At 58.8% G+C, this 12,066-nt stretch overlaps 1 long non-coding RNA gene across 1 annotated transcript; it reads left to right on the top strand.

Annotated features, from left to right (window-relative positions):
* The first annotated feature begins 2,516 nt into the window (after positions 1 to 2,516).
* LOC141276580 (uncharacterized) lies at positions 2,517 to 11,818 on the top strand. The gene is made up of 3 exons (XR_012326462.1): positions 2,517 to 6,662; positions 8,110 to 8,577; positions 9,204 to 11,818. It is a non-coding gene; the product is annotated as an uncharacterized lncRNA (long non-coding RNA).
* The last annotated feature ends 248 nt before the right edge of the window (positions 11,819 to 12,066 follow it).

Below are 12,066 nucleotides of genomic sequence, written 5' to 3'. Positions count from 1 at the left end.
AACAGACTGTAGCTGCTGTCCTTTTACTTGCTTTTCTGGTCCAACGATGTGTCTTAGAGGCTGTCCGTCTGCACAGATGGGTCTACCCCATTGTCTGTAACAGCTGCAGAGCGGGGCCGCAACAGGGACACAGCAGGCAGCTGTCCCCTCCTCTTCAACGGGCACTTTGGGGCTTTCCTGTGACACAACTTCCCTGAGCACGTGGGTCTGAGTTTCTCTTTGGTTGATGTGGAAGGTGACATTGCTGGCCGCAGGGCGCACGCACTTAAGTTTCACCAGACGTGCACACTGGCCCTCAGTCCGCACAGACACGCTCTCTTTAGCGCTCGGGGCTCAGCTCCCTTGCAGGAGCCAGTCCCCCTTGGTGGAAGACCCCTCTAAACCCGGCCTTCTCTGCGATCGTTCCTCGCGGCGCCCCGTGGCTCTCGTTTAGAGCACTTGCCACAGTTGGAAATGAAACACTCCCCTGTGTGGGTTCTTGTCTCCTAGCTGCCTTCTCCTCGGCTAAGCTCGGGTTCGTGCGGGAGCAGAAGCTCTGATGATGCTGACGTAGTGCTGGTGCTGGTTTTATGGTGGCGCCTCGCTCAGAGCTGGACGTTGGGAAGGGCTCATCCCTTGTCTGTCGACAAATGGTAATCGTGATAATAAAATAACACCTATCATATGTCGGCCACTACTCACTCCTGTGCTAAGTCGCTAATGTGCATTATCTCATTGAGTGTCGCACAGCCTTAAGAGATGAATCCTTGGGCTGCCCTGGTGGCGCAGTGGTTGAGAGTCCACCTGCCGATGCAGGCGACACGGGTTCGTGCCCCGGTCCGGGAAGATCCCACGTGCCGCGGAGCGGCTGGGCCCGTGAGCCATGGCCGCTGAGCCTGCGCTTCCGGAGCCTGTGCTCCGCAACGGGAGAGGCCACGGCAGTGAGAGCCCCGCGTACCGCAAAAAAAAAAGAGAGATGAATCCTTTACACTGAGTACAGCAGTGTAGCCAGAACAGCACGGCAGTGTGAGGCACGGGCTCTGGAGCCAGGCCCCCTGGGCCCCAACACCAGCTCTGCCCCAGCTGTGGTAGGTTAGAGAAGCTGCTTTATCTCTCTGTGCTTCCGCTGCCCACTCCGTTAGATGGGATAATAACAGGACCTACCTCCCAGGGAGCCAGTTGCTGAGAATGAAGTGAATCAGATCGCAGTGAGAGCTTACAGTGATGCCAGGCACAGAGACAAGTCCTTTCCCTGAAACCTGTGAATGTGGCCTTATTTGGAAAAAAAGGTCTTTGCAGATGTAATTAAGGATTTGAGATGAGATCATCCCAGATTAGGGAGGGCCCTCAAATCAATGCCAACTGCCCTCAGAAAAGAGGAGAAAGAGAGGAGCACAGGGAGGAGGAGAAGGCGGAGCAGAGACTGGAGGGGTGTGGCCGCAAGCCAAGCGCCAGGAGCCTGCGAGCTGGGAGGGACCCTCCCCTAGAGCCTCTGGAGGGAGAGCTGTAGGACTCAGGGAGCAGGCGGGAGAGTGACAGAGGGAGCGGGTGAGGGAAGGTGGGAGGGCGCGGCTCACCGTCCTCTTGATGCTCTTGGTTCTACGTGTATAGCAGGGTGTCGTTCACACCTCCCTGCTCGGTACGTGTATAGCAGGGTGGTCCGCGCCTCCCTGAAGTGCGTGCTGGCTGGGCTGACGTGGGCAGTCATCACCGTCCGGCTGTTCCCTCCCAGAGCATCCTTCTCAGTGGAAGGCGCGAGCTGGGGATGGTGGGAACCAGGGTTCCCACCTGCCCGGGGGCGCCATCCCTCCGCTACCTGTCCCGGGCTCCTCTGGACCAGCCCATCTGGGGTTCCTGCTCCAAACCCTGAGAAGGGCAGCTGAGGCTGGACCAAGGGGTCAATGCTCAGGGAGGTGACGCGCAGGCTGAGATGGACCTGCTGCAGGCCCGCCCCATCCTACTTCCACTCTGATGCAGGTAGATTAGACTGAGAGGCCAAACTCACAGAGCCATTTATTTGTTGCTTTGCCTATCTGTTTACCTACACCCTGCCTTGCTGTAGAATAAAGGTGACAGCATTCAGCTCAGTATGAAGAGGAATTTTCTCAGACCGTCTGTGATGAGACAGGCAGCCTTGGTGAGGTAGTGAGCTTCCTGTCCCTGGGAGTGTGCAAGCATGGGCTGGACCACACTCAGAGGGATGAAGGGGGGATTCGAGCAGTGACTAGAGATGATTTCTCCAGATAAAGCAGAGATTTTCCTGCTTTCAGGGGTTCCTGGAAGGGCCCTTAGGCCCAGGTAAATCCTGAAAGATGCAGTCAGATGCTGCAGCCACGCCTGTCTCTGGCCAGGGGCTAATACCTTCAGCAGGTGCGCCTGAGTTTGCTGTCCCGGGAGTTCACATGCTGCGCCTGGCTGCCGCCCTTCTCGCTGGGTGCGTTGACGCGGGTGCCCAGCGCCAGCAGGGAGCAGTTGATGCGGACGCCCTCCTTCATCCTCTTGCCTCGGTTCTGGGTCTGAGTGAGAAGAAGCCAGCTGGCGGGGAAGTGGTCCTCCCCCCACCCCGACCCCGCCACCTCCCCACCCCAGGCCCCAGGGGGAGGGGACTGAGGTCCAGAGGATGCGATAACCCCATCCCACCCTGGGAGGCTCAGGGTGGACGCTCTGACTACACTCCCACAGCCCAGGGACTGGAGACAGAAGCAACACCAGATTCTGCAGTGGAATACCACACAGCCAGGAAAGGGGGTGAGGTAGAGCTGTTTACCAATGTTGAAAAGATGCTCTCTGTGAAGTGAGATAAAGAAGGGCTCAGACGGATGCCTGGGCGGAACAGTCCCCTTTTTATGATAAAAATAACGAACGCGTGTGTCTTTGCGAGAACGTCCCCCCACGCCGAAGCTTTCTTGTCCTCCCAGTCTCAGCTAGCGGTCCTCCTGGGGAGCGCCCAGGCCCCCTCACCCCACGGGGGTACCTGCTACCCTGTATATTTCCTCCAAGTTGCTTAGCTCTCTCGGCAACTATCTTGCTCTTTTATGCGTTTGTTTTTCCCTAACTGCTCCCCACAGAACCTAAGCTCCATGACGGAGCTGTCATCTGGGTTGGCCATCTGTCCCCAGAGCCTGGACACCGGCAGGCGTCTGGCCCACAGTGTGGCTGGATGTCTGAGCACTGAACAAATGTATAAAGATGCCTGCAGGGGCCTTAGGAGGACACACACCCAACTGCTGCTGGGATGACTGCCTCTCAGGGCAGCCGTTGTGGGGACTTTAACTTTCTTCCTTTAGCTTAACCACATTTTCCATATCTTCTGCACTGATTTGGTTACATTTGAAATCAGCAAGGAAAATAACGTTTTCTCTTTAAGGGACATGGGTTTTAGAGCCAGTTTGGAGCACGGCTTGAGAACGGCTTAAATGACATCTCAGACAGGTCTCCCAGCCTGTCTCAGTCTCCTTATTTGTCCAAAGAGGCAGTTGCTGTGGCCGTGGTGAGGATTTGGCGGGCAACGCGTGTAAGAGGCCAGCTCAGAGGTGGGCCCACAGAAGCGAGCAGCGAACGTGAGCTGCTCCTTTCACTGAGTGGGAGCGGCCAGCACGACCAGGCCATGGCAGCTGTCACGTGTCTGTGCCCCAGAATTCGGGGGTTTTCTCAGACGCCTTGTGCCCTGGAACAAACTCTTCTGTGAGTGATTTTCTGTGAAGAAATGACAGACTGTGAGAGCCAACCAGACCTGAAGACAGCCCGCTGGGCCCCTGAGCACACAGCTTAAAACCAAGGCCCAGAGAGGGACAGGGGCCTGGCCAAAGGCACACAGCTATTTGGAGCAGAGGGAGAACAAGAACCTAGGGCCTGACCCCCTGTCCAATGGCCTCCCCAAGAGCTAAGAGCTGAGGAGGCTGGTCTCCACCTTGCCCCCTGAGCACATGGCCGAGTCCAGCTGGCACGGGCAGACTCCCAGGGCTCCATCACACTCGGCTTGGTCTACATGAAACTGTCTGTACCCACATCTGTCTGTGTATGAACCGTCTTTTATTTTCTGCATCCTAATGTTTTGTCATCTTGGGGCCCTGCTGCCCCTCCCAGGGTTGCCAGTTCCTTCTGATAACAAACAAGTCACCCGTGAGCACACCTTTCAAAAGCAAACCAGCCAACCCAGAGCCCTCACCCCACCCCCTCCTCCTTGGGGCTCCCACACTCTGGGCCACTGTCTACCTGCCCTCATCACCCAGGGCAGCAACCAGACAACCAGGGATGGGCCCTGTGCCCCAGAGCCTGCTGGAATTATTCAAACTGGCCAGTGTTCAGCCTGCCTTCCCATGGAAGTCACGAGAGAGGCTCTGGCCCGTGCTTTCCCCTTGTTCCCTCTGCCTCCAGACCAACCCTGGTGCTTCCCCGTGTGGCCCGGCCTGGCTTCTCCTGCCCCCTCCTCTTGGGACCTGTGAGTAGCAAACTATCTCTCCAATGGCAGTCATCTTCTGATCTGCTGGCCTCACTGTACCTCAAATTTCATACCATATTAACACAATACATTGAACCTGTCGGCCTCTGGGCCAGCTGGCCAGGCACCCAGGGCAGGGCCAGGTGCAGGGCAGGTGAATGAATGAGTGACTGAATGAAGCAATGCAATGACTGACAAACCCCCAGGACTCAGAGCGTAGCCTGCAAACCGGAGGACAAATGTCATCAGTGAAAGGCACGGACCTAGGCCAGCTCCCTCCAGGTCCAAAGGCCGGATCACCTGATACCTGTGTGCAGGCACGATCACACCACCCCGTCTCAGCGGGGCGTTTGTAAACCAGGCGCGAGGCCGCCTGCCCTCCAGGTGTCGGGGGTTAGGGGGATGGTGAACACGAAGCACCTGGCGCATCAGAGTGACGCGAGAATGTCCCTTGTTGACGATATTACTGCTGTTCTGACTTGGCCTCCCTCAGGCACCTTCTCTGTTCCTGGCGCTGGGCTGGGCCCTGTCCGCAAAGACTGCTCCGGCCCCTGGGGCAACGGTGAGCACAACCCTCGCTCCCAGCAACACGTGCCAACAAGGACAGCGAGCCAGGGGCGCGGGCGCAGGAGGCAGGTCCTTGGAGGGCATCCCGACAGCCACCCCCGCCACGCTGCTCCCTCCACCCACCAAACTCCTGATGACCTTTCAGGCTCAGCCCTGAGGCCCCACCCTCCTCTGGGCTCCACAGCCTCTGTGTGACCCCGAATCTCAAGGCACAGGCCTCCCCATGCTGTAACTACCAGCTACACATCTGTCTCCCGCCCGCCCCCAGAGGCTCTGAGCCCCCCGCGGGTGAGGGTCTGGGGCTCGCTCATCTTCACGTCCCTGGTGCCCGGGAGAGCCTGCCACACGGGAAGCCCTCCATAAATACTGGCTCCGCGGGAGTGACCCCCAATACCTGCTGAGAATTCATTCGCTCAGCAAACGTGTAGTGGGCACCTCCCCTCGACCGGGTGCTGTCCTAGGTGCTGGAGACAGTGTGCAACAAGGACGGACAGGGTCCTGCTCCCAGACTAAAGGGCAGATGGACACAAGGCGAGTAACGGAGATGAAGAGGACAGGCACCTGAGACGCCAGCTCCGAGCCCGCCAGGTCCACCATGGAGAGCCTCCCAATGTGCACTTCCTCTGCCATGTCTGTGCCGTGGCTGCGCCGGTGCACAGTGACCTGCAGCACGGCGTGGGAGCGGGACGACATCTTGCTGGTGGCGGTGGACTCCTGTGTGCGCTGCCAGTTGCCTTTGGTGAGGAGCTGCATGGTCTGAGGACAGAGGCAGAAGCGGGCAGACAGTCAAGGGCCCCTGAGTGGCCACACACTCCCTGCAGAACAAGAGAAGGAGACGTGCCCTCCCGAGCTCCTTAGGGCAGCTCTTCCCCAGCTGGGATGCTGATGGCAGAACCACATCCAGTGGAAGCAATTTCTGGTTTGTGGCATGAAGAGATTAATTAATCGAGTCAACTAATCCAGCAGGAATGGCAGATTGCTGACACTTATAGCACCACTTCTGCCTCCTCTACCCATGGCAGACATCACCAATGGATTACCCATCTCTAACCCACCGAGCCCTTTTCCATATGGAACTCCAGGCAGTTGTACAGATTTGCTGGAGTTGGCGGGTGGCCTGAAATCCACTTGTGCGCAAGAGGCTGTGGAAATCAAGCCAGTGAGCCTCTGCTGGGCACCTACTGTGTGCCAGGCATGCTAGGACCACAGAGCATTGTGGAGAGAGACCCATATGGTTGTTGTTATTAAAGAATAGGCAAGAAGTCTCCCCTCCTGCACCTGGAACCCATGAGGGACGGTGCTAAGGGCAGGTGGCCTCATGCCTACGCCAGCATGGCTAGAGCACACGGTTATCCAGGGCCTGGGGGCCGAGGAGTCCATGCTGTTCAGAGGCAATTGGGAGCCTCTGAAATGTTCTGAGCAGACGGGAGGCCCACCCCAAGGGCTGCACAGAGAGAGACTGGAGGGAGAGAGAAAGACAGAGGGCTGCAGAAATGTTTACAGCTCGCCCTCGTTATGGGAGCCAGACTTAGGATCAAGATGGCAAACAGATTTCAGACCTGAAGGCGACTCTGACTGTGACTGCCTGGAGTGCTGCCAAGAAAGAATCCGCACCTGCGTCTGGATGCAGAGGGAAGAGTGCGTGATCCATTGGTGATGTCTGCCCTGAGCACAGGTGAGGAGAGTGGGGACGTGCTGCGGAAGTCTGCTGTTCCTTTAGCTCGAAAGCAGCTTTGGAGCCGTGCGTCTGGCTCCGCTCTGTGAGCACTGGTGAGCGTGGCTGCCGTGGAGGAGCCACAGGTCCCTCCGTGGGCCCCCGTGACCCTCACCTCCTGGATGTTTGAGGTGGAGACCTCCATGATGCCTGCAGTCTGGATGCTGCCCCTAGAATCTTTCCGCAGGTCCAGAAGCCCTGAGGACGGGTTCAGGAGGTCCCAGATCACTTCGTTATAAATCTGGGATGAGACAGAAACGCTGGAAGCAGTAGGTCTGATGCAAAAGAAGCACAGGGGCTTACCTATCACTGGGGCTTTGCATCTCCAGGGAAGTCTGGGATGCCCTGAGGTTTCCCGCAGGCTGGGGGGCCCTTGGGGTAACAGGTGGGGTTTTGCACTCATGATCAGGCCCGTTTTGCAGGCAGGGCAGCCGAGGGGGTGGGCGGCTCACCTCAAGGTAAGACATGGGCGCGCTGCAGTCCGTGCTCTCATGGGTCTCCTCGATGGCCTGGAAGAGGTCAGTGAGCAACTGCAGGTAGCTGCCGGGCCCCGCATCCATGGCAGCATCGTGTGGGTCTTGCTAGCACCTGCGGGAGGCATGGGATGCCCACCAAAGCAGGGCTCCTGGTCTGGGCTCGCCCCCCCCCCCGGAGCCTGGTCACACCTGCCGCCCGTACTGTGCAAACCGCCCTGGCTGCTCTGACATGCTCAGTTTCCATTTTGGAAACAAGAACAAAAAAAATCCTGTCTGAACAGCCTGATGGCTACTCTGGGGAAGAAAACCTGGGCAGGGAAAGCGGGAGGATACAAAGCGAAGATGCAGACAGTATCAGAGGAGGGAGGCCCAAGAGATGTCTGCACTTCTCTCCAAATTCGCTTTAAGGTGTTCGTGTTGTTCTCGTAATAGGAGAATTAACGTACGTGTTAAGCTTTCTAAGCAGTCCCGCTTCATGGGGTCCTCACCTCCTCCTTCCCGGTTCGCCCTGTAGGAGGGACCAGATGGCCCTCTTCCTTTGCTAGAGCATAGCACACAGCAGGTGCTCCCTGATGTTCGTTGAATGAAAGAAAGAATGAATGAATGCCATAAACAAGCTGTGACTTCGGACCAGGCTTCTCAGGGCCTCAGTTTCCCCACCTGTATAGGGAGGGGATTAAGGCCCGTCCAGCTCTGACCCTCTGTGATTCTAGTTTTCAGGCGGAGAGGTAGCTTAGCTTCGCGAGTGTTTGCCGACCCCAACTTGTAACTGCAGAGGAGAAATCTGCGGTTTTCATGGGCAGAAAAGTGTAGGCTTGGGTTGAGTTCCACACTCACTCCTACCAGCTGTGTAACCTTGGGGAAGTCCCTTTACCTCTCTGAGGCTCAGTTGTCCCATCTGTGACAGGGGGATCGTTCTACCTGCCTTTCAGGGCTGTTGAAAGAACCAAAGGAACCAACGGATGCAGAGGGACCAGTGCAAGGCCAGCACGTATGAGGTGCTTTGTGCTGTTAGGAAGAGCTCTGCTGCCACCAACCTCATTCCCTCCGGGGGACACCGGCCTTTGGCAGCACCTGAGGGGCCGTGGGCAAACACCGCCACGTTGTATCCAGAAATGACGCCTTCCACTAGTGCTGGGGGGTGGCAAGGTACACGTCTTCCTGCGGACAGATGGAAGGAAGACAGGCAAATGCACACTCCGACCAGAGTCGGGCACCTGGCTGTCTGGAGAGGACAGGTGTATGGTGCCTGCAAACGCCCTGCTCCCCCGGACACGGACAGGGACCTCCACGGTGGCAGCCAGCGCAGCCACGGCACGAGCCCCACCCCAGTCCTGCAGCCGCCTGGACCACGCCGAGCCCCACGGTGAGACCACGGTGAGCGAGGATCGCACGAGAATGTAAGTGATAACTCCCACCATGAGGCCTGCCAGGTTTGGTACCAAACGGGTATGAGTCCTTTCCAGGGCTTCTGCATGAATTGAGAGAAATCAAAAAGAATGCAAAGGACTGGAAAGTAGTGACGGGGTTGGGAAATCCGGGAAGGGCATTATGACTCCTCTTATGGGACAAAACTAGGACCAGCGAGTGAAAGTTTCAGGCTGGCGGAATTTCATTTAGGGCAGCAGTACGTAGCGGTAGGAGTGTGTGGGTAGTGAGCTCCCTGTCCACAGGGGTATTCAAGGAAGGACATCTCCAGGGCTGGTGTCTGAGGGCATGGGCATCTGGCTGGACTGGAGAGAAAGGACGGTCCCCCTTCCTCTGCCTTCCCTGAACCCCCTCTGGGCCTGCTCTTCATCTCACTTAACTGTCCCAGCAGCCCTGGCTGGTGACACGAGTCAGAAGCATCTGAGCCCTGGTTGGACAGACTCCAAAGCTGGTGCTGCTTTCGTCCAGCCTTGGACTGACACTGTCTGGGACCTTGTCCTGGTTCTGCAGCTCTCTAGCTGTGACCTCAGGTCAGTTGCTGACCTCCTTAAGCCAGCACCTCACCTGTAAAGTGGGGATATCACCGTGTATTTTACAGAGTTGCTGTGACGCTTGGAAGACAAGGCGTGACAAGCACTTAAGCACAGCACTTGGAATGCACTAGCTGCTCAATAATTGATGACCTGGTCCTTCTACTTCCGACACCATTAAGATCTCGGCAGCAGAAGACACCTGTCTGCTCGGAGAGCCGGGCCTGTTTCCCTGGCTGGGGTGTGAGCCCCTGTGGGCAGGGAGTGTGTTCTAGCCCCGTGGCGGACAGGACACGGCTTTGTTGGATGGATGGGTGGGTGGACAGACGGACACATGGACACACAGAGGAATAAATGAGGATGCGTGTAAAGCCCGGGCACCTGGCGGCCCCCGGCATCCATGGAAGGGGTCTGCTACCTGTCCCTGGAGTGACCCAGAGCACCAACTTCCTCGTTTATCAGGGAGACCCCATGAGACGTCACGGATGAGGTCACCTGGCTGCCAAGCCCTCCCACATGAGGACACCCTTGGCGGGCCTGGCCCAGCGGGGCCGTGGGCTGGTGGGTAGGGCCGGGCACCTGGGAGGTGTGCTGGTCGAACACGATGTCGAAGATGAAGGTCTTCTCCCGGGACCGGTGTGTGTGCAGTGTGTCCTCAGGGTCCTCCCCGGGGTCCATGAGCACCACCGTCTAGGAGCAGTGAGAGGCAGGGCTCGGAGGAGAGGCCGCTCACAGGATCAGGGCGGAGGGAGGACCCCAGGCCTGGCCTCTACCCTCAGAGGCATCCAGGGGCTCGGCCCGGACCTGGGAAGCGCTGCAGGCCTCTGCGCTCACCCCCAGGCAGCCTCTCCACTTCCATCTGAGGGTGCAGCATCTCCGGGCTGCTGCACCCCCAAAGCCTTGACTGTGAGCCCCCAGGCCGGCTGGGCTCTGCTTCCGGTCCTCACATACCGGCGCCCAACCAACGCCGAATCCCTCGGGCCCCGCCTGGACGGCAGCCCGGATGCCCCTGAACAGCCGGCCGGGGCGCTGAGGGCTGGGTGAAGAGCCCCGCCGGCCACAGCGCCCTGGGTAGCACCTGCAGGTGGGCAAGGGGCTCTTCGGAGGGCAAAACACCTAGCCAGAGGCCTGCTACCGCGATATCTGCACGTGGCCCTAGGGATATGCCTTTCCCACCCGACTACCTCTTGCTCATGGGGCCGCGCCACCCAAAGGAAAGGGGAGAACGGAGGGGGGGGGGCGCAGGTACCTGGAGTGGGCAGGACCCGTCCAGCTCTGCAGCTCCGCGCTGTCTCTCTGAGCGCCTTGGGTGCCCCCTCCCCAGGGCCTCTCCTTTCTCACATAAATATGTAATTATACAGTAAGGTGTACGAGCGCCTCTGGGGACCGGGAGGTTCAGAAGAGCCTTTCCCAGGGGGTGGGGGCAGGGCAGCTGGAGTCTAGTGGAGCTGTTTACTCTGGTGCGGGGCCTGGGGTGCACCAGGGAGTCTTAGGGGCAGGACTGGGCCCAGCAAGAGCCCCATCACCTGGCCACCCGCCCATTCCACCCAGGGCTGCCAGAGCTCCCTGGGAGGAGGTCAGCACCCCCCCCACGATGGGCGACGTGCCAGGATTTGGGGACTGATGAGATGACTTTGAGAGCCGCTATGGATTCCAGAAATTATTTGCCTTAACAGTTATTCCAAGGGCACTGCCTGCTTCCTCTAACTTGTGTCGTTTTAATGAGTGAGGTGCACACAGTTTCAAGACTTGTCAGCCTGTGGGACAGCAGCCGCTGCCCCACCCCTGCTGCCCCGACTCCTGTGGCTGACATTCGGGCTGTGACCGCCCTGTCTGTACAGAACACGGGCCCCTACGTCCCGCCTCCCAGTGCAGTCACGTCACAAATTTAGTTAGAGCCACGCCGTCTCCACGTTAAGACTATCTATGTAAACGCTCTTCAGAGCTCGACCAAATCCCTTCCTGCAAAACCTTGTTCCCCTCGGTGTAACAAGCGTCCTAACAGGTTTTACTCGCTTAGGTCTCCATGAACTCAGCACTAATCCACACCAGCCTCTTTGCCCACGCCCCTCGGCACGTTTACACACCCCAGACGTCCTGTCCACTCATCATCCTGCAGTGTCACCCCCGAGCTCCTCCCCTGGCACCCCCGTCCCCCGAGCCGGGGTCCTTTGCCCTGGAGTGCAAACGCACGTCCTGGGTAAAGCTGCCTCTCTAGTGACAAGTGGGGAAATGCAATTCAATTTTCTTTTACCCCAATTTGGCATTTACGCTGGCGAGTGACGACCACGGGCAACGACACTTCTGCACTGAGAGCTCAGCTTCTGAGCCTGTTCCCAAGGAGCAGGAATCCTTGGCGACGTGACGGCGTGACGGCGTGCCGTCGGGGTCCTCCAGGGGCCCTCTCCCAACTGCACACCTAGCCCCCACCGCTGATCTCCCCCCACCCCGCGCCAGGCTGCTCAAACGTGTCGTCAGTGACCGCCTCTGTCCGCTCCATTCTTCTCCGTGCTCTCAGCTCCCCGACATTATACTTTCTCTCTTGCTCGACGCCCACACTCCACCCCACCTCCACCAGGGAGGGAGCTGGGGCCGTGGGGGACAGGCCCTTGAGTCCCCCCTCCCCCCGGCTCCACCCCAGTGTCTGGAACGTGCCGGCCACTGTGAGCACTGATGTTTTCCGCAAGGGAGGGAGGGAGGGAGGGAGGCGATCGCACGCGGGCGAGCTCCGCGACCGGTGACACAGCCCCACCCGGTCCCCGCCTTGTGGGCGATGACGGAGGCCCCTTCCTCGCGGTCTGCGTCGCTGAGCGGGCGGGTCCGAAGCGCCACCTGCTGGCGGGACACCGCGGCAGCTGCCTCCTAGTCCTCCCAGGGCACGGAGACCCCAGCCCAACCTCCCGCTCACCTCCCAAGAGCCTCCCACTCCTG

The sequence above is a fragment of the Tursiops truncatus genome, chromosome 15 (genome assembly GCF_011762595.2).
Source record: "Tursiops truncatus isolate mTurTru1 chromosome 15, mTurTru1.mat.Y, whole genome shotgun sequence".
In the NCBI taxonomy this organism is placed as follows: Eukaryota; Metazoa; Chordata; class Mammalia; order Artiodactyla; family Delphinidae; genus Tursiops; species Tursiops truncatus.
This window is presented reverse-complemented; position numbering and strand designations above follow the sequence as displayed.